Consider the following 21,499-nt stretch of genomic DNA (forward strand, 5'->3'; position numbering starts at 1 on the left):
GAAGCGATGCTGAGAAGTTTCACTAGATTGATTCCGAAGGTGAGAGGGTTGGCTTATGAGATTCAGTAGACTGGGGCTATACTTAATGGAATTTAGAAGATTGGTGGGGTAGGGAAGTCTTATAGAAACATAACATTATGAAATGAATAGATCAGGTTGACGAGGGGGGAACGTTTCCACTTATGAAATGAATAGATCAGGTTGACGAGGGGGGAATGTTTCCACTGGCAGATGAAAACCAGAATTAGGAGTCACAGCCTCAAAATAAGGGGAAGCAGATTTAGGACTGAGTTGATGAGGAACTTCTTTGTCCAAAGGATTGTGAACAAAGAACAAAGAAAATTACAGCACAAGAACAGATGCTTCAGTCCTCCAACCCTGCGTTGATCCAGATCATCTATCTAAAGGTGTTGCCTCATTTCTAAGGATCTGTATCCCTCTGCACCTTTCCCATTCATGTATCTGTCTAGATCTATGTTAAAAGATGCTATCGTGCCCGTCTCTGTCACCTCTGCTGGAAACACCTTTCAGACATCCACTACCCTCCGTGTAAAGAACTTTCCACACATATCTTCCTTAAACCTTTTCCCTCTCACCTTGAACTCGTGACCCCTAGTAATTGAATCCCACACTCTGGGAAAAAGCTTCTTGCTATCCATCCTGTCTATACTTCTCATGATTTTGTAAAGCTCAATCAGCTTCCCCCCCCCCCCCCCCCCCAACCTCCGTATTTTTAATGAAAATAATCCTAATCCACTCAATCTCTCTTCATAGCTCCATACCAGGCAACATCCTGGTGAACCTCCACTGCACCGTCTCCAAAGCATCCACATCCTTTTGGGAATGAGGTGACAGAACTGTACACAGTATTCCAAATGTGGCTGAACCAAAGTCTTGTATAACTGTAACATGACCTGCCAAATCTTGAACTCAATACCCTGTCCGATGAAGGAAAGCATGCCATATGCCTTCTTGACCACTTGTTGACCTGCATCGCTACCTTCAGAGTACAATGGATCTGAACACCCAGATCTCTCTGTACATCAATTTTCCCAGGGGTTTTCCATTTACCATATAGTTCGCCCTTGAATTGGATCCTCCAAAATGCATCACCTTGTTTTAATAGAATTTAATATAGATAAGTGTGAGGTCTTGCATTTTGGAATGTCAAATCAAGATTAGAGTCTCACGGTGAATGGTAGGGCCTTAAGGAGTCCTGTGGAAGAGAGGGACCTTGGAGTTCAGGTGCACAGTTCACTGAAACTGGAGTCACAGGTCGACAGGGCTGTGAAGGAGGCTTTTGGCACATTGACCTTCATTGGTCAGGGCACTGAGTATAGAAGTTGGGAAGTTATGTTGCAGTTATACAGGACTTTGGTGAGGCCACCTTCGGAGTATTGTGTTCAGTTTTGATCACCTTGTTATAGGAAGGGTGTTATTAAACTGGAAAGAGTGCAGAAGAAATTTACAAGAACATTGCCAGTACTCAAGGGTCTGAGTTATAGGGAAAGGTTGGACAAGCTAGGACTTTTTTCTTTTGAGGCCAGGAGACTGAAGGGGAAATCTGATAGAAGTCTGTAAAACCATGAGAGGCATGGATAGGGTGAATGCACTCAGTCTTTTTCCGAGGGATCGGAATTGGGCAATTGACGACTAGAGGGCACCAGTTTAAGGTTAGAGGGGAAAGAATACAAGGGAACCTGAGGGGAAACTTTTTTTACACAGGGGTTGGTACGCATATGGAATGAACTGCCAGAAGTGGCTGAGGTGAGTACATTAACATTTAAAAGGCAGTTGGACAAATGCACGGATAGGTAAGGTTTTGAAGGATGCGGAGGAGAAAGCAAGGACTGCAGATGCTGGAGATCAGAGCTGAAAATGTGTTGCTGGAAAAGCGCAGCAGGTCAGGCAGCATCCAAGGAGCAGGAGAATCGACGTTTCGGGCATAAGCCCTTCTTATTCCTGAAGAAGGCCTTACCCCCGAAACGTTGATTCTCCTGCTCCTTGGATGCTGCCTGACCTGCTGCGCTTTTGAAGGATATGGGCCAAGTACAGGGAAATGGGGTTAGCATGGATGGACATTTTGGATGGCATGGACTAGTTTGGACCAAAGGCCTGTCTCTGTGCTGTAGAACTCTATGACTAGAATGGTCAAGTTGTCTTATGACGAAAGGTTGAGCAAGCTACATTTGTATCTGCTAAAAGTTAGATAAATTACAGATGGCTACTTTCCCTGGAGCTTCGGAGGCTGAGGGATTGGGGTTTATAAAATCATGAGGGGCCTGGGTAGGGGAAATGAAGAAGGCCTTTTCCTTGGGGTGGGAGTGGGTCCAAAACTGGAGGGCATAGGTTTCTGGTGACAGGGGAAAGATTTAAAAGGTACCTAGTGGGCAAAGTCATCACGCAGTAGGTGGTGCACGTATAGAATGAGCTCCCAGAAGAAGTGGTGGAGACTGGTACAATCACAAAATTTAAAAAGGAATCTGGATGAGTATATGAATAAGAAGGGTTTATGGGGATATGGGCTAAATGCTGGGACTAGATTTATTTAGGATAGCTTGTTGGCATGGATGAGTTGGACCGAAGGGTCTGTTTCTGTGCTGTATATCTCTGTAAATTGATTAAAACATACAAGAGATCCTAACTGGCATTCACAGAGTGGACGTGAAAATGATGTTTCCTCTTGTGGGATAATCTAGAATTAGATCACATAACACAAGGTTATAGTCTAACTGGTTTACTTGGAAGCACTAGCTTTTGGAGCACGGCTTGCTCTGAAAGCTAGTGCTTCCAAATAAACCTGTTGGATTATAACCTGGTGTTGTGTGATTTGTAACTTTGACCACTCCAGTCTAACGCTGGCTCCTCCACATCATGCCTAGAATTAGATGACACTGCTCAAAAGTAAGGGTTCGTGTTGAACCAATCTCCTCGAATGTTTCAGGAATTCAACTTTTAGCATTGATAAGGAGGCAGTGGATGTGGTTTACTTGGGATTGGGAATACAGTGTTGATGCGGATACTGAACTGGCTGGCAGACAGAAAACAAACTGCAGGAATAAACAGGTCTTTTTTTTTTGAATGGCAGACAATGCTCAATCTGGTACAGCAGGGATAAGGTGCTTGGACCCCAGCTATTCACAATCTACATTAACGATTTAGATGAGGAAATTTAAATGTCATATCTCCAAGTTTGTAAATGACATGAGGCTGGGTGAGACAGTGAATTGCAAAGTCGATGTGGAAATGTTTCAGTGGGATTTGGAATCGGGGGAGTGGGCAAAAATGCAAGGCAGGTGAAGGATAATGTCGATAAACAGGAGGTTATCCAATTTAATCACAAAAACAGGAAGACCAATTGTCATCTGAATGGGGATAGGCTGGGAAAGGGGGATGTTAAATTAAATCCGGTGTTCTTGTACACAAGTCGCTGAAAGTAAGCATGCAGGTGCACCTGGAGGTGAAGAAGGCAATTGGTATGTTAGCCTTCATAGGGAGAGGATTTGAGTACAGGAGCAGGGATGTCATTCTGATATTGTACAGGGTGAGACTACATTTGGAGTACTGTGTGTGGGATTTTGGAATATTTATCTGACAAAGGACACTCTAGCTATGGAGGCTGAACAACAAAGGTTTGCCAGATCGATTCCTGGGATGTCAGGACTGACTGTATGAGGACAGAATGGATTGTCGGATCGAAACACACTGAGGTTGAAAAGAACGGGGGAAATGATCTCACAGAAACCAATAAAATTTTACAAGGACTGACAAGGTAAATGGAGGAAGATTGCTGTCAATGGCCTGGGAGTCGAGAATCAGGGGTCCTAGTTTAAGGATATGGAGTAGGCTGTTTAAGACAGAGATGAGAAAAAGAATTCTTTACTCAGAGTGGTGAGCCTGTGCTTTTCTATGGCAGCAAGGCCAGTTAAGGCAAACACTGAATGTTTCCAAGAAGACAGATATAGCTCTGAGGGTTAAAGGGATCAAAGAGTATGGGTTTAAAATGGAATAAGCTGAGTAGAATGAACAGCCATGATCACACTAAATAGTGGAGCGGGATCAAACACTACAAGGGCCTACACCTGTTCCTATTTTCTACATTTCTAGTCTGTTCAAGGTGGGATAGAAAAAAAATGAAGTGATTGTAACTGAGACACATATCAGCACAACCTCATCACCAAAGGATGAAAATCCTGTAACTCCTTACCCAACAGCAATCTGGGAGTAGCTTCACCACACAGACTGTAGCAGTGGACACTTTTCCATCGATCTCAGTCACTGGCATGTGCACAAGTGTCTCCCAAGAGCATACTGCATATAACCTGCAGCAAACACAGCAATGATTTAACCCAATAACCTTTGTTTTCAGCCCCATTCACACCAAAGACAGATAAATAAACAATTAAGAGCTAAATCGAGAGTTAAAAAAAAAGCAAAACTGACCAGATTACTTAATCAGTTTCCATAATGGATTGTTTCACAGGTACATAGGATTTTTAAGTCTTCATGCTGAAACATTAACAACCAAACTCCTTTTATAGACAACAGACAATAGGTGCAGGAGTAGGCCATTCTGCCCTTTGAGCCTGCACCACCATTCAATATGATCATGGCTGACCATCCTTAATCAGTATCCTGTTCCTGCCTTATCTCCATAACCCTTGATTCCACAATCCTTGAGAGCTCTATCCAACTCTTTCTTAAATGAATCCAGAGACTGGGCCTCCACTGCCCTCTGGGGCAGAGCATTCCACACAGCCACCACTTTCTGGGTGAAGAAGTTTCTCCTCATCTCGGTCCTAAATGGTCTACCCCGTATTTTTAAGCTGTGTCCTCTGGTTCGGCACTCACCCATCAGCGGAAACATGTTTTCTGCCTCCAGAGTGTCCAATCTTTTAATTATCTTATATGTCTCAATCAGATCTCCTCTCAGTCTTCTAAACTCAAGGGTATACAAGCCCAGTCGCTCTAGTCTTTCAGCATAAGGTAGTCCAGGAATTGACCTTGTGAACCTATGCTGCACTCCCTCAATAGCCAGAATGTCTTTCCTTAAATTTGGAGACCAGAACTGCACACAATACTCCAGGTGCGGTCTCACCAGGGCCCTGTACAGCTGCAGAAGAACCTATTTGCTTCTATACTCAATCCCTCTTGTTATGAAGGCCAGCATGCTATTAGCCTTATTCACTACCTGCTGTACCTGCATGCTTGCCTTCATTGACGGCTGTACAAGAACACCCAGATCTCTCTGTACTGCTCCTTTACCTAAATTGATTTCATTTAGGTAGTAATCTGCCTTCCTGTTCTTGCCACCAAAGTGGTTAACCATACATTTTGTCCACATTAAACTGCATCTGCCGTGCATCTGACCACTCACCTAACCTGTCCAGGTCACCCTGTAATCTCCTAACATCCTCCTCACATTTCACCCTGCCACCCAGCTTAGTATCATCAGACAGCCGCAGTTCAAAAACTCCAGCCGTCACTTATGTTTGATCATATCCTATCCCAGCCTTGCTGGTAGGAGTTGTCAGACACTGACCTTATTAATGGCCAAAAGAGTCTCCAGAGTTTTTGATGAAGAACCAACCTGCAATTAACTTTCAGGTCTGGCCTCCGAAACAAACACAATCTTGTTTGCTCTTTTTAACACATAATGCTGCTCACAGTCCAGAGGTCATCTTCAGCTCTCAGATTCAAACCAAAAATGATTTTTAACAAAAATATCAGCAAGGGTTCTTACACGTGCTCAGTAGAAAGACTTTTAACCAGTGACAGAGTTTGAGTGAGTAGGACACTGATCATTGTAGTTTAGAACAAAGAGATTGAAGCAAATCAGATTCTGAAAGGGTTTAACAGGGTAAATGCTGAGAGGATGTTCCCTCTCATTGAAGAGTCCAGGACCAGAAGGCACAGTCTCAGAATAAACAGCACCAATTTAAAACTAAGATGAGGAGGAATTTCTTCTGAGGGCTCAGAGAGCTGTAGGGGCAGAATCCTTGTATATATTTAAGGCTGAGATTGATTCTTCTACTGATCAAGAATCAAAGGTTACAGGAAAAATGCTGGAAAGTGGACATGAGAAATGCCAGATCAGACACAATCATATAGAATGGCACAACAGACCTGAGGGGGCATACAATCTACTCCTGTTCCTCTTACATATGGTCTACCAGTAGACTGTAGAAAGAGCTAGAACAAGTTACACAGCCTGAGTGAGTGTGTTCCAGTGAACTGACTGTGGAAAGAGTTTTAACTCAGACTGACATAAAAAAAAAATCACACTGCACACAGTTCAGAGAAATTATATGGGATGTTCTGTCCATTGGATGAGAATTTATTTGATCATCCGGCCAGGAGAGACAAAAGATACCAACAGTGTGGAGATACCAGGACAATGACAGGATACAATTAACTGCCTGAGCTGGCCACACTATGGTACAGTCACACTGGGGACAGAGCATTCACCTGCTCCATGTGCAGGAAGGATTCAGCTGCTGAGACGCCCGAAGGTTACAGTAGTTGGATTCTTGTGGGATGGTTGCTTTTTAATCACGTTAAGCTTCACGTCCCCTTCATATTAGATTTTTAACCACACTAAAGCCTCCCACCGGAAACAATCAATGAAACCGCAGAACCACAGATGGATACATTGGGGGGGCGGGGCGGAGTAACACAGCCACGCCCACTCAATACGTCACCACAACCATCACGCATGCGCACCGCCGTTGACCAGGACCGGTTTCGAGGAGAACGCCTGGAGGTTTGCCTGACTCGAGGCCCATATCTGGGGCTTGAAACCTAATCTAGGCAATCACGAAGCCTTCTCTTTACGCCAAACACTGCCCTCATCTTTAACCTTCACTCACCATCTGCGGATGTGAAAGACGAGCATTCCCCCTCCCCGGCCATCGCTCGCAGTACCACTTCACGCTCTCCCACCAGGCCCCGCTCGATTGATGACCCCCCTCTCGACCAATAGCAAGCAGGGGGCGGGACCGCAAGTGCAAGCTGATGCACCGGCCTTCCAAACAATTGGAGGAAACAAGGAGATGGGCGGGGCGCTCCAACCAATCCGAAAATAGGGGGGCGGGCCGAGCCGATCGGCCGTCTGGAGGAGTGAGGGGCGGGGCTACTCTTCCAACCAATCGGTGAAAGAGAAGGCGGACATGGAACAGTGAGCGCATGTGCAGTCGGTGTGCTGGAGCCAGAGTATTGTGGCCTGGACGGGAGGAGGAATGCATTCTGTGCACTCTCGTTTGTACATCTCATTCACCGCCTTGCCATGGAAGGCTGTGGATGCAACGGCATTGAGTGTGTATTTAAGACTGAGGCAGATAGATTCTGGATTGTCAAGGGGATCAAGGGTTCCGGGCAGAAAGCGGGAGAGTGGGGTTCAGAAACTTAACAGCCACGAACTGAATGGCCGAGCAGACTCGATGGGCTGAATAGCCTAACTTCTGCTCCCACGTCCTATGGTCTTACGCATTTCGGATCGTTCCTTCCAACCAGACATCCCAGCAAAAATCTTAACAGAGTCACTCCATTCACCAGCGCTTTATCATCAATCAGCACGGTGATAGGTTGGTTTGTTGGGTCTGTGGGAAAAGACTTTCCGAGGTTAGTGCCACTGGAAAGCTTTGAGAAATTCAAAATCGTGTGCAAAGCAGCCCCGGAGAATATGGCTTGGTACGACTGTTGAGCTTGGAGAGACTGTGGACCTTCCTGGGGGACCAGTGCAGATTTGCCTGTGATTGCTGGACTCCAGGGTTATATTATGAACTGAGGTTGCGGCATGGTGGCACAGTGGTTAGCACTGCTCACAGCGCCTGAGACCCGGGTTCAATTCCCGCCTCAGGTGACCGACTGTGTGGAGTTTGCACGTTCTCCCCGTGTCTGCGTGGGTTTCCTCCGGGTGCTCCGGTTTCCTCCCACAGTCCAAAGACGTGCAGGTCAGGTGAATTGGCCATGCTAAATTGCCCGTAGTGTTAGGTAAGGGGTAGATGTAGGAGTATGGGTGGGTTCCGCTTCGGCGGGGTGGTGTGGACTTGTTGGGCCAAAGGGCCTGTTTCCACACTGTAAGTAATCTAAATCTAAAAAAAAATCAGTCTTAGATTCATTACGGCACAGAAAGAAGTAATTTAGCCTATTTCATCAATGCCAATTTACAGAAATGCAGTTTCTCTAATTCCCATTGCTCTCCCCAAAACCCTGCAAGTTTATTTCCCTTAAATGCTTGTCTAATTTTCTTTTTGAAGCCATTGATTCTCTTCAGAGGAATGTATAGTACCAATCATTCTGGGGAGAAGAAGAGCTTTATTCCCCTCAGTTGGCTATTAGTATATAATATATTAGTCTGGAGATATAAAGGTTCCTGGTTGAATCCCAGGTCTTACCAGTCAATTTTGGGCAGCATGATTGGTTCCTGCGCTGTGGGGCAGCAGTGCAGAGTTTGATTCTACCCTTGGGTGAATATCTGTTTGGAGATTGCATGTACTCCCTCTGACTGCATGGGTTTCCTCCAGGTACTCATATTTCCTTCCATGGCCCACAGAATGGCAGATTAGGTGGATTGTGGTCCTTAAAATTGCCTGATACTGTCCACAGATGTATAGATTAGGTGGGTTAGCCATGGTCAAAACCCCATGTGGTATTACTGAGATGTGTTAATTGGGGTGAGTATGTGTAGCATGCTGTAAGGAGGGTTAGTGCAGATTCTGCGCTGTAAGGATTCTTGATTCTATTTCTTGCCCATACTGGAGACGGTTGGGCCTAATATACTACCCAACCTTTCACAATTTACATAAATCACTTCGATGAGAGGATTGAAGGCAATGTAGCTAAAGATGGATAGAAAACCATGTTGTGACCAAGACATGAGGTTGTATGGGCAAAATATCTTGCAGCTGGAGTATAATGAGGAAAATGAGAAGTCATCGTTTTTACAGGAAGAGTAATAAACAGCAGGGTATTCCTTCAGTGGATAATGACTGCAGAATTCTGAGGTGCAGAGGGATTTAGGGTTTACAGAGTATGAGTCACAAAGTTCGTATGAACATTTGGCATGTAATCAAAGTTAATGGGCTGTATCCTTTATGATGACAGGAATCTAACATAAATCTAAATGTTCTGCTTCATTTTATAGGAAATTGGTGAGATCACAACTGGATTACTGTGTGCAGGCTTTGATGGTCTTTTGTAAATTTATTGGAAGTGGTTAAGGGGAGGTTTATGAGATTGGTACTGGAATCAGCAGGTTGTCCAAGAAAGACAGGTTTGGAAGGCAAAAAAGCAAAGGAGGTGGGTTAGAACTGCTGACTGAAACAGGAAATTAATGTGATTGTGAGCAAGGATATAGGCTCTGGTGAAGTAGAATCTGTGTGGGTTGAGCTTAGAAACATCAATTGGCAGAAAATGATAGGACGGTTGGATATAGATGCCAGTATGCCATAGCAATATTGAGGACAGCATTCAAATGGCAATTAGAGGTGCAAGTAAAAATGTTAGGGCTGTAATTATGGGGGACTTTAATCAGCATATAAATTGGGCAAATCAAGTCAGTAGCAATACAATAGAAGGGTTCTTAGTGTGTATATGGAACAGTTTAATGTATCAATATGTTGAAGAAGCAGATGGTATTGGGTAACAAGAAAGGAAGAGTGACCACAAAAGGATAGAATTCTTCATTAAGATGATGGGTGATGCTTTCTCTGTGACTGAGACTGTAACAAAAGAAAGAAAATGATAATAGTACTGGTGTGAGTTAATTGTGATAAATTGTGGACCAATATTTAAATAGAGGATGGGAGATGGGTTTTGGCAAACATTTAAAGAACGCATGGACAAGCTACAAAAGGTATTCGTCCCAGTTTGGCATAGAGTCATAGAGCTGTACAGCATGGAAACAGACCCTTTGGTACAACTCGACCAGATAGCTGAAATTAATCTGGTCCTATTTGCCAGCGTTTCACCTGCATCCCTCTAAACCCTTCCTATTCTTATACCCATCCAGATGCCTTTTACTTGTTGTAATTGTACTAATCTCCACCTCTTCCTCTGGCAGCTCATTCCATACACTCACCACTGTCTGCATGAAAAAGTTGCGCCTTATGGCCCTTCTAAATTTTTCCTCTCTCATCTTAAACCGACGCCATCTAGTTTTGGACTCCCCCACCCCAAGGAAAAGTCCTTGTCCATTCACCCTATTCATGCCCCTCATGATTTTTATAAACCTCTACAGGGTTCCCTCTCTGCCTCTGACTCTCCAGGGAAAAAAGTTCCATCTTATTCAGCCTCTCAGTGTAACTCAAACCCTCCAACCCTGGTAACATCCCTTCTAAATCTTATCTCTTTCATGTTTCACAACATCCTTCCCACAGCAGGGAGACCAGAACTGCATGTAGTCTTCCAAAAATGCCCTAACCAATGTCCTATACAGCTGCAACATTTTCTCTCAACTCCTACATTCAATGCACTGACCCATAAAGGCAAGCATACCAAATGTCGCCTTCACCATTCTGTCTACCTGTGACTCCATTTTCAAGGAACTATGAACGAGCATTCCAAGATCTCCAAGCATTCCCCAGGACCTTACCATTAAGTGTATAAGTCCTGCCCCGAATTGCTTTTCCAAAATGCAGCACCGTACCTTTATCTAAATTAAACTCCATCTGCTATTGCTCAGCCCATTGCCCCATATCTGATCAAGACCCTGTTGCAACCTTCTTCACTGTCCACTACACCTCCAATTTTAGTGTGATCTGCAAACTTACTAATCATACCTCCTATGTTTACATCCAAATCATTTATATGAATAACAAAAAGCAGTGGACCCAGCACTGATTCTTGTGGCACATTGCTGTTCACAGGCCTCCAGTCTGAAAAGCAACCCTCCACCACGCTCTTATTCTACCTTCGAACCAGTTCTGAATCCAAATGGCTAGTTCTCCCCATATTCCATGTGATTTAACCTTGCTAACCAGTCTCCCATGAGGAACCTTGTCAAACACCTTATTGAAGTCCATACGGTCACGTCTGCCACTCTGCCCTCATCAATCCTCTTTGTTACTTCAAAAAACTCAATTAAGTTAGTGAGACATAATTTCCCACACACAAAGCCATGTTGAGTATCCATTATCTTGCTTTTCCAAATATATGTAAATCCTGTCCATTAGATTCTCTCCAACTGCCCACCACTGATGTCAGACTAACCGGTCTATACTTCCCTGGCTTTTCCTTACCACCTTTCTTAAATAGTGACACCATGTTAGCAAACCTCCAGTCTTCTGGCGCCTCACTTGTGGTTATCCAATATACAAATATCTCAGCAAAGGGCCCAACAATCACTTCCCAGCTTCCCACAGAGTTCAAGGGTACACCTGATCAGGTCCTGGGGATTTACCCACTTTTATGCGTTTCAAGACATCCAGCACTTCCTCATCTGTAATATGGATGTTTTTCAAATGAGACCATCTATTTCTCCACATTCTAGAACTTCCAAGTCCATCTCCACAGTAAACACTGATGCAAAATACTTGTTTAGAATCTCCCACATCTCCTGCGGCTCCATACATAGGCTGACCTTTGAGGGGCCCTATTCTCTCTCTAGTTACTCTTTTGTCTTTAATGTATTTACAAAAACCTTTTATTGCCAAAGCTATCTCATGTCCCCTTTTTGCCCTCCTGATTTCCCTCATAAGCATACTCCTACTGTCTTTATATTCTTCTAAGAATTCTCTCAATCTCTCCTGTCTCTACCTGTCATAAGCTTCTTTCTTTTTCTTAACCAAAATCTCAATTTCTCTAGTCATCCAGCATTCCCCACACCTACCAGACTTTCCTTTCACCTTAACTCTGAACCCTCATTATCTCATTTCTGAAGGCTTCCCATTTTCCAGCCGTCCCTTTACCTGTGAACATCTGTCCCCAATCAGCTTTGAAAGTTCTTGCCTAATACCGTCAATTGCCTTCCACCAATTTAGAATTTCAGCTTTTAGATCTAGTCTATCCTTTTCCATAACTGTTTTAAAATTAATTGACTTATGGTCGCTGGCCCCAAAGTGCTCTCCCACTGATACCTCGGTGACCTGCCCTGCCTTATTTCCCAAGAGTAGGTCAGGTTTTGCATCTTCTCTAGTAGTTTGTTTGCTGAGTTGGAAGGTTTGTCCTCAGATGTTTCATCACCATACTAGGTAACATCATCAGTGAGTGTCCAGTGAAGCACTGGTGTTATGACCTGCCTCCTATTTGTGTGTTTTGGTTTCCTTGGGTTGGTGGTGCCCCTTCCTGTTCTTTTTCTCAGAGGGTAGCAAATGGGGTTCAAGTCAATGTGTTTGTTGACAGAGTTCCAGTTATCATATGTCATTCCAACCAGAACTCTGTCAACAGACACATTGACTCGGACCCCTTGAAAACGAACCTTCCAGCTCAGCGAGCAAATGTACATCCGTGGGTGTTAATATTCTGCAGATGAAATAAATTCCCTTTGTCTTACCCACAAGTGTTTTGAGTCTCTTAAATGTCTATAACATGAGACTGTTCCTTTTCAAGCACTCTCCCTCTCTCCAAGTCCTCCAGCTTCACGTCCCAAAAACAAGAGCAAACTCATGGAGCTGTTTTGTCAGGAGAATGAAGACAATCTGACTAGCTGCCCCTACTGCTTCCCTCTCTTTCACTCTCCCAATGAGCCAGATACCCCCTGAGGGTCCCCAGTTTCTCAACATTCAGTCCTATTTACATCTCATATTCTACATTTTACTAATACTAGAATTGTCCAACTTAATTATTTCTGGGAAACATATTGTATCCTCCTCTTTGAAGACAGATACGAGTACTTAGAATCTTTACTTTTTCTATATTTCCAATTATGAATAGACCCACATTGGTTTTGACAATCTTTTCATTTTTGTGTACTTACAGAAATTTTGACAATCCACTCAACAGCTTTTTCCAGATCAGTTGAGGAGGGATCTGCATTCAACTCAATCAGGATAGGCAATTTACAAGTTCGCTGATGACACCACGTAGTCGGTCAAATCTCAGATGGTGACGAAACAGACTACAGACAGGAGGTGGAAGACCTGGAAAAATGGTGCACTGAGAACAACCTAGCTCTCAATGCCGGCAAAACCAAGGAGGCGGGATGTTACTCATGCCCCCCCACACATTAACAGCACAGAGGTAGAGTGAGTGGAGAGTGGCAAGCTCCTGGAAGTGGTCATCAACAACAGGCTTTCTTGGACCCTTCATATGGACGTACTGGTTACAAAGGCCCAACAACGTCTCTTCTTCCTCAGGCAGCTGAGGAACTTTTGCATGATGGCAAATACCCTTGCTAACATTTATAGGTATGCCATCGAGAGCGTTCTGTCTGGATGTATCACTACCTGGTATGGCAACTGTACCATTCAAGATCAGAGACAGTTACAGAGAGTGGTGAACTCGCCCAGACAATCACAAAGGCCTCCCATCTATAGAATCCATCTACCAGGCCCACTGTCAAGGAAAGGCCGCCAGCATTCTCAAAGATCCATCCCACCCTGGCAATGTTTTTCTACAACCTCTACCATCGGGAGGAAGAATCAGAAGCCTGAATACACACACACACCAGCTGGTTCCAAAACAGTTTCTACCCTACTGTTGTTAGAATACTGAAGGGCCTCACAAACTTGTAGCATTTGCCTGTACCTGTCTTTTTGTTTTGCCCTGTTTACCTATTATTTACTTATCTATGCTATTTAAATATGTGATCTGCCTGTATTACTCACAAGACAAAGCTTTTCACTGTGTCTCGGTACATGTGACAATAAATTCAATTCAATTCAGTTCAACTGCAGTAAAGTATCAAATGGAGACTGAAGGAATATCTGTTTCACAGGAGTACAGCTCAGAGTAATGTTCAACCCAGTGAGGCATTTGCTTATTTCTCTCCCTGTGTACTTCACCATCTGTCATTTTCAGGCAGGGATAATGTTGGTGATGGTTGTACCGAGTTATCTCTCAATCGCATCACACACAGCACATAGATTTCAATCAGCAAAGGCAGTTTGGATTTCTTTGCTCAAATTGAACCAGGGTTTATTTGCACCATATTCACCTGCAATATACATGACTATCTTGGCTCCTTTAAGTAAAACTGTTTTTTTAGCTGTTGGGTTTATGTTGTATATCAGGGGGCTTTAGTATTTGCTTCAGGGATAGATGCCATCTCTGCTGAGTAGGTCTGAATTCAGTCTTTATTTTGAGTTCTACATTCACCAAATATTGGGAAACGTGTCAAAAGTTATTGAACCCAGCAACTTCCAAATTTCATCACTATCAATGTTGATGAGTGCAATGTTTATTGATGTCCCCGGAAAATATTTCATTATTTTGCTTCATTTCAGTCCATAATGAAGGGGTCCCTGTGAAGAATATACAAGTCAGTAAGAATTGTCAGCAACAATTAATCAGCACTTTCTCATTGGAGGAGTTTATCAGTGGAACATCTCAGTGATTGAATTGTAGATATTGTATTCAGGATTGACTGAACAAAGGTTCGGAGCAGTGGTGTAATCGAGTTCAGGGAAATGACTGTAAGTGGGAGAGGTGGTCGTTTAAAAAACAAACATTGCAACACTGAAAAACAGCGATACATCCACAATATTAAGCTCCATCCAGTTATAGGAGATGTTAACAAACTAAACATAGTCAATCCTAGGCGTGATTAATAGAACCAGTATGCAAAATCTAAACATATGAACTTGCTGATGTGTCAGCAAGTGGTATGACTTGAGTGTATCCTTTCCCATATGCAGAGCAGGGGAATGGCTTCTCTCCAGTGTGAGAGAGGATTAGATTAGATTAGATTCCCTATAGTGTGGAAACAGGCCCTTTGGCCCAACAGGTCCACACTGACCCTCCAAAGAGTAACTCACCCAGACCCATTCCCCTACCCTATATTTACCTCTGACTAATGCACCTAACACTATGGGCAATTTAGCACGGCCAATTCACCTGACCTGCACATCTTTGGATTGTGGGAGGAAACCGGAGCACCCGGAGGAAACCCACACAGACACGGGGAGAATATGCAAACTCCACACAACAAAGAAGGGAAGTCAGGGACAACAAAGCAAAAGAGAAAAAAGCATATAATGTGGTGAGGATTAGAGGCAGCTAGAGCATTAGGAAGCCTCTAAAAACCAGCAGAGGATAACTTAAACAAAAAAAAACAATGAGGAGAAATGAATAAGCAACCAGTAATATAAAAGAAGACTGCAGGAGTTTTTAAAAAAATCTATAAAAGGTTACAGAGAGAAAGAATAACATTGGACCACTGGAGAAATAGTAATGGGGAACAAAGAAATGGTGGAGGGACTGAATAGGTACTTTGCATCGGTTTTCACAGTGGAAGACACCAGCAGCATATGTGAATTAAGAGAGGCATGGGGCAGAGATGAGTATTATGGCCATCACTAAGGTGAACATGCTGGGGGAAGCTGAAAGGTCTGAAGGTGGATAAATCAAGATGACCAGATGGACTACACCCCAGACTTCTGAAGGAGATAGCAGAGGAGACTGTAGAGGCATTGAGGTGATTTTTCAGAAATCACTGGCATCAGGAAGGATTCTAACTGACTGGAAAATGGCTAATGTAATATCCCTGTTTAAGGAAGGAGGGAGGAAGAGGCAGGAAACTATCGGCTGGGCAGCCTGACATCAGTTGTTGGTAAGGTTTTAGAGGCCATTTCAATGACTGCAGATTCATTGGCAGTGCATGGCAAAATAGGGCAGAGTCAGCACAGCTTTGTCAACGAGGGGGCATGCCTGACAAATTTGTCAGAATTCTTTGAGGGGGTAATAAACAAGTTAGACAAAGGAGAGCTAATGGATCTTTTTGGATTTCCAGAAGTCCTTTGACAAGGTACCACTCAGCAGGCTGCTAAATAAGACCAGAGCATGGTGTTAGTGGCAAGGTAAATGATTGGCTATGTGGTAGAAGGCAGACAGTCAGAATAAAGGGGTCTTTTACTGGATGGAAGCTGATGACTCATGGACTTCCACAGGGGTTGGTGTTGGGATCACAACAATTCACATTATGCATTATGGACAAAGGAACTGAGGGCAGTGTTTCTACATTTGCAGATGACACAAAGGTGGAGAGACAGATCAGGTTGAGGAAGAGGGAAGGCTACAGAAGGACTTGGACTTGCTAGACAAGTGGGAAAAGATGTAGCAGATGGATACAATGTGGGAAAGGATGAGGTGATGCACTTTGGCAGGAAGAATAGAGGCATGGACTATTTTCTAAACAGGGAAAGGATTCAGAAATCTCCAGCACAAATTGGCTTTGGAGTCCTAGTTCAGGAATTAATTTAAGGCCAACATGCAGGTTCAGTTGGCAGTTAAGAAGGCAAATACCATTTTAGCATTCATTTCAAATAGTCTAGAATACAAAGGCAGACTGCATTTGGAATATTGTGAACAGTTTTGAACCCTTACATTATTGAATGTATTCAAGAGAGATATTGATAGGTTCTTGAGTGGTAGCAGGATCAACAGTTATGGGAGAAGGCAGGAGAAATGGGTTGAGAAACACATTAGCCACGAACAAGCAGTGGAGCAGACCCAATAGGCCGAACAGACAAATTCTGCTCCTATATCTCACGGTCTTCTGGTTATTATGTGTGACTTCAATCTGCACATAGACTAAGCAAATCAAATCACTTACAATACCATAGAGGAGAAATCCCTGAAGTGTGTACAAGATGGTTTTCTGGATTGATACGTTGAGAACCCAAATGGAGGACAGGCCATCCTTGACTGTGAACTGTGTAATGGCTTGGAGTAGGTTAGATCAGTTGGCTGGATGGCTGGTTTGTGATGCAGAATGACACCCACAGCACATACTCAATTCCAGTACTGCCTGAGGTCACTATGAAGATCCCATGTTCTTAACCTTGTTCCTTGCCTGAGGTGGGATGACCCTCAGGTTAAAGCATCATTAGTTATCACTCTCCCTCTCTCTCCAGTGAGAGAGCAGTCCTCTGGTCTTCTGGGACTAAGATACCTTTAATTTCAAAATTTTAGTTGTGTAATGAGAAGAGAAGGATTGGCAATCTAGCCATGTGAGGCCCCTTGTGGAAAAGTTAAGAACTCTTTATTAAGCTGGAAAGTGACAGAGTTGATTCTAAGGCTATGGGCCAAAATCGAAATAGAGGAAATTATGATAGTATGAGACAAACAAGCTGGCTACAATAAATTAAGGAACATAATTAAAGGATTGACAAATATTTAAGAGTATTTGGAGGAACTGCAGCTGTTGTTCATTCCTATCTGACACTAAATAAAATGGGGAAAGTGTGCCGACCATGGCTAACAAGAGATATTAGGGACAGTACAGGATCCAAGGAAGAGGCATACACTTTGGCTAAAAAGAGCAGCAGATCTGAAGACTGACAGCCATTCAGATTTCAGCTAGAGTGGACGAACAGACTGATTAAGAAGGGAAAAATAAAGTATACGAATAAACTTGTGAGGAACATACAAACTAATTATAAAAGCTCCTAAAGAGATATGAAGAGACAAAAAGATTAATCAAACAAATCCCTTACAGTCAGAAACAGGGGAAGTTAAAATATGAGTTATGGACTAGGCCAGACCACTCAAAACATTAGTAAGCACACAGCCCAGACCATAACGTTCCAACTTGTTTTGGTAAGTGTACAGTGAAAATTACCTGGATTAAGTTCGCGAGGTTGACTCTCAGGTTTTAAAATAAACAAAAATTGATTCACAAGATTACACAATGAAACACAATGAATAGAATAAAGAACCCCTACGAACTCAGTCTATCCAAACTAGACTTAATAATGCTGTTGCAAATGTACATAACATTCCCAATAAGCAAATCCCCTTTAACAACCAGTACAAAATGTAATGATGCTTACAGGTTGAAATTAGAAGGGCAGAAAGAGGGAGACCTTGTTCATACAGTCCACTGCTGAACTCAGAACTAGTTGTGGACTGAACTAAACTGCTTGGCTAGAGAGCTGATCACTCCCCCTTCATTATACAGGTCACTTCTAAAACATGACCACTTTGGCCTGAAGTCTCATCTGTTTACATATAAACAAAAAGGCCTCTCAATACCCTTTAATCTCTGCACCAAACCAGCCTAATCGGCATCGAGAATGGTTTATTACCCCTCTGGATAAAAACCAAGGACGTTGAAAAAAGGAACAGCTTTTAGAAAAAAGAAATTGGCTTTGTGACATATGGAATAAAGAGGTGGCAGACTAATTAACTGCATATTTTGATTCTGTCATCACAAAGGATGACAAATAATATCCCTAAAATGCTGGGGAGCACATGAGAAGGAGGGAAATGAGTATCAGTAGGGAAATGGTATTGGGAAAATTGATGGGATTAAAAACCAACAAATCCCAGCACCTGGTAATTTATATCGCACAGTAGACAACAAAGTGGCCCATGATATAGTGGACACATTCTGAAACTAGGGGTTTGAATCTAAACAGTGGATATTATGGTGATCTTTCAAGATTCTCTTTTGAATAATTCCCATGAATTGGAGGGGAGCCATTATTTAAAAAATGAGGTAGAGAGAAAACCGGAAGTTATAGACTGGTTAGCCCAACACTGCAAAGCAGTGACAGGATTAGACAGAGTCTGTTAGCATGGATGTATGAAAGGAAAATCATGCTGGACAAATCTGCTGGAATGTTTCAGGAATGCAACTTCTGGAGTTGGTAACGAGGCAGTGGACGTGGTTTACTTGGACTTTGAGAAGACATTCAGGAGGACCCACATAACAGAGTAACATGTAAAACTAAAGCAAATGGAATTGAAGGTAGTGTATTGACACGAATACAGAACTGGCTGGCAGACAGGAAATAAAGAGTCAGAAGAGACAGGTGATTCTTTGAGTGGCAGCCAGCGACCAGTGTGGTACTGCAGGGATCAGTACTTGAACCCCAGCTATTCACAATACATATTAGTGATTTCGATGAGGAAACTTCAATGTAACATTTCCAAGCTTGTCGATGATCTGAAACTGGGTGGGACCGGGAACTGTGAGAAGGGTGCGAACATGCTTCAGGTGTGATCTGGAGTTGAGCGGGTGGGCAAAAATGCAAGGCAGCTGCAAGTTAATATGGATAAATGGGAGGTTATCCGCTTTGATTGCAAAAACAGGAAGACAGATGATTATCAGAATGGCAATAGGTTGGACAAGGGAGAGGTGAAATGAGACCTGGTGTCCTCGTACTCAAGTGACTAAAAGCAAGCATGCAGGTGCAGACGGAGGTGAAGGTGGCAAATGATATGTTAGCCTTCACAATGACAGGATTTGAGAACAGGAACAGGGATGTCGTGCTGAAATTGTATAAGGTCGTGGTGAGACCCACCTGGAGTATTGTGTGCAGTTTTGGAATACTTGTGAGATGAATGATCTTCTGGCTATGGAGGCTACCAGACTGATTCCTGGAATGGCAGGACTGATATAGGAGGTCAGAAAGGACCGGTTAGGACAAAATTCACTGGGGTTGAGAAGAATGAGAGAAGATCTCTCACCAATGAATGGAATTCCAATGGGACTAACAAGGTAAATGCAGGAAGGATGCTCTCAATGACTGGGGAGTCCAAAACCAAGAAGTTACAGTTTAAGGACATGGGGCAGGCCATTTAGGATTAAGATGAGGATACAGGTCATTCTGCTGTAACGCATGTTTCGCTAATGTGAATTCGCTGCAACGTGATTGATGAATTGGGGACACTGTTTCCAAAGTGCAAACTTTTAAAACATGTGTTGGCTGTAACACGATTAGATCGCCAACACTTTGAGCAGTGTTTCTAAAGCGTGATTTTTCTATCATGTGGGGTTTCACAAGAACGCGACCAGTGTGTTATAGGACAGCTACCTCTACAGTTCTTTAGTCAGAGACTGGTGAGCTGTGGGATTCCCTGCCACAGAGAGTAATTTAGACCAAAACATTGAATGTTTCCAAGAAGAAGATATAGTTCTGAGGACGAAAGGGCTCAAAGGGTATGGGTTTAACAAGCTACGGAGTAGGATGATCAGCCATGATAACACTGAGTCTCAGAGCAGGATCAAATGCCACAATGGCCTACTCCTGTTTCTATTTTCTATGTTTCCATTTTGTTAAAGGTGGGACATAAAAACAAAATGATTGTAACTGATCCAGATATTAGCACTACCTTATCACCACTGAATGAAAATCCTGCAAGTCCTCACCAGTAGCAATCTGGGAGTAGCTTCACCACATGGACTGCAGCAGTCCAAGAAGTTCAAAGAGGTGCAGTATGATTTTGGCTGCTCTGTCTCGTTTTCTATCCAGTTATCAAATTGTTGAATGTTCTGAGAAAATAACAGTAATGTAGGAAGTGAGAAAATAATTCTAGACGTTTGCTGAAACTGTTTACAGTCACTTGACTTAGAAATTGGATAATGGTTTACATTCCTGTTAACAACTCAGTATTGTACAAAGCCTTTCCATCCATTGTTTAAAATGTTTAATTGAACTGACAATTTACGTTAGCTTTATTTTCATTTTAATACCTCCTTTATCTGTGTCTCTCAATTAGTCGAGTGGAGGTTATGAATAAAGATAATAATTAGAGATTTTCTTTAAAGCACAGATATTGATTAGATTGCCGAGCTATTTACATTTGTTTTCTCAAGTTTTTTTTTTGCTCTATAAACTTGGTGTCTAAGATGTTATTCATATGGGGTGGGGGGTGGCGGGAGTGGTTGAGAGAAACAATGGGCTAGGATCTTGTGGCATGATGTGGGGACAGTGGCCCTATTTCCAATCCCAACCCCCGCTCGCTTCTCTCCCTCCACTCTCTGCTCTGCTCTCTCAGCCTTTTTCACTTTGGCAGCAAGCTCAGTGCCAAAGATGTGCACGTGGACTCTTTTCTGCCAACCTAGGCACTAGCACGCACAAGTCTCCCAAGAGCTGACTGCACATACTTGTCGGCAAATACAGCAATGATTCAACCCAATAATCTTTGTTTTCAGTCCCATTCACACACCAAAGACAGATAAACAGTTAAGGGATAAATTAATAAAAATAAAAGAAAACTGAGCAGATTTCTTAAGCAGTTTCCAAGATGCATTGTTTCACAAGTACGCAGGATTTGTCAAACCTTCTTCATGCTGTAACATTAACAGCCAAACTCCTTTTCTCAGTGGTCCAAAAACTCCGGCCTTTCCTTCTGTTTGATCATGTCCTCTTCCAGGCTTGCTGACACCAGTTCCCAGATACTATCCCAGATACTAACCTCATTGATGGCTAAAAGAGTTGCCAAGAGTTTTTGACCAAGAACCAAGCTGCAATTACATTCCAGGCCTGGCTTCAGAGACAAACAATTGCTTGTTTGTTGTTTTCCTCTGGGAAGCTAGGGAGGAGATAGCGGAGCCATTGGCCTTGATTTTTATGTTGTCGTTGTCTATGGGAATAGTGCCAGAGGACTGGAG

The 21,499-nt window shown here is 43.1% G+C and overlaps 1 long non-coding RNA gene across 1 annotated transcript; it reads left to right on the forward strand.

The window, feature by feature from the left end:
• Nucleotides 1–7,211: 7,211 nt before the first annotated feature.
• On the forward strand, nucleotides 7,212–13,829 carry LOC140457236 (uncharacterized). Its single transcript, XR_011953340.1, has 2 exons — nucleotides 7,212–7,620; nucleotides 12,919–13,829. It is a non-coding gene; the product is annotated as an uncharacterized lncRNA (long non-coding RNA).
• Nucleotides 13,830–21,499: the final 7,670 nt, after the last annotated feature.

Source organism: Chiloscyllium punctatum, chromosome 31, assembly GCF_047496795.1.
Source record: "Chiloscyllium punctatum isolate Juve2018m chromosome 31, sChiPun1.3, whole genome shotgun sequence".
Lineage (NCBI taxonomy): Eukaryota > Metazoa > Chordata > Chondrichthyes > Orectolobiformes > Hemiscylliidae > Chiloscyllium > Chiloscyllium punctatum.